The sequence below is a fragment of the Gavialis gangeticus genome, unplaced genomic scaffold, assembly GCF_001723915.1.
Source record: "Gavialis gangeticus isolate Ggan-Ray unplaced genomic scaffold, GavGan_comp1, whole genome shotgun sequence".
Taxonomy (NCBI): domain Eukaryota; kingdom Metazoa; phylum Chordata; order Crocodylia; family Gavialidae; genus Gavialis; species Gavialis gangeticus.
Genome location: NW_017729030.1, coordinates 14,028,954 through 14,030,291, shown reverse-complemented (window position 1 = coordinate 14,030,291; position 1,338 = coordinate 14,028,954).

Genomic DNA, 1,338 nt, shown 5'->3' with positions numbered 1-1,338 from the left:
ACCTAATCCGAATCCGAAGCAAATACTAACCACTTCACACAGGCCTACTACTTAGTTCTACTATATACTGTACTAAGGCAAGCCCTCTCAAAGCACATACAAATTTGACCCGATAAGTCTTCACTTATTAGCCACCAAATCCAGTCCAAATTGTTCCATATTACCTGGACCAATCCCACTGGAAACAATGACTTCACATGGGGAAATAATTAGAGGAAAGATCCATTACATGATTCTCTTGTATGATATGTATACTAAAAATTATTTCTGTTTGTTTATAAAGAGTACCTTTCTCATTAAGTAGTTCTAGCACCTTCTAAGAAAACACTAACAATTGTATTTATTCTTTCTTCTTTGAATATTTTTACAAATAAACTGTCAGCTCATTTTTGTTTTATGAGTACGTCCCATAATCTGCCAGCCTCATTCAGTTTTCCTTCTTGGAAATGTGTTTACCTTTTTGGGATGAGAGGACTATTCTCAACTGTTATCAAGTCACAAGATAAAGGAAGCAAATGTAAAATCCTTAAGAATGTACTAATTTGCATTCCTTTGATTTTGCAAATCTGAGATAGAGGCTTTGCAGTGCAGTATATAAAGGCATCTGTGCAAAAAGCCAAGTGACCTGTAATGGAACAATGGAGGGCAGAATAAGCAGTGAAATCAAGACAAGGGAAAAAAATATATACATTAACATGGAAGAAGCTGAAATTTGAAATATATCCCTCTTCTACGAACACATGTGGAAACAATAACACCTAGTTTTTTTATTCCCAGCTTCTTTTTCTTTATATTCTAAGAGGTGATATGCCAACTTTTGGTTGTATTTGTTTCTGTTTTGTTTTTTGCCAAAATTAATGCAGGCTAACACATTTTCCCAAGACTTCAGAGTGTTAGGCCTTATTGTTTAAGGAACCTAGCCACCTTGAATTCTTTCAACTTTTACTCCATACCTGTGACTAGCTAGATGGAATAAAGCACATGGACATAAGCCAGATTATACTTTGCAGGTCTGGGTTAAAATTAGAAAAGACTGTTGAACGGACCTCACACTGAATGTTTTTGTGGTTGTGAGATCAAAACGGTCTGCCCCGGTGAATTTAATGAATGTGCCCTGCATTCTAGAAAAGGCACACGCTTATACTTTGCTTATTGAACTTTTGCACTGGGTAGCCCCAGTAATTTGTGTCCTGTAAAGTGTTTTAAATTTGTAGAATGTCTACTACACAGGGTAAAACTCACCTCTGAGCAGATGTCTATATTCACAGGGTAAAACTCACCTCTGAGCAGATGGCTAGTTAGTGGTAACTTCAGACTTCACACAGGAATCATTCATTG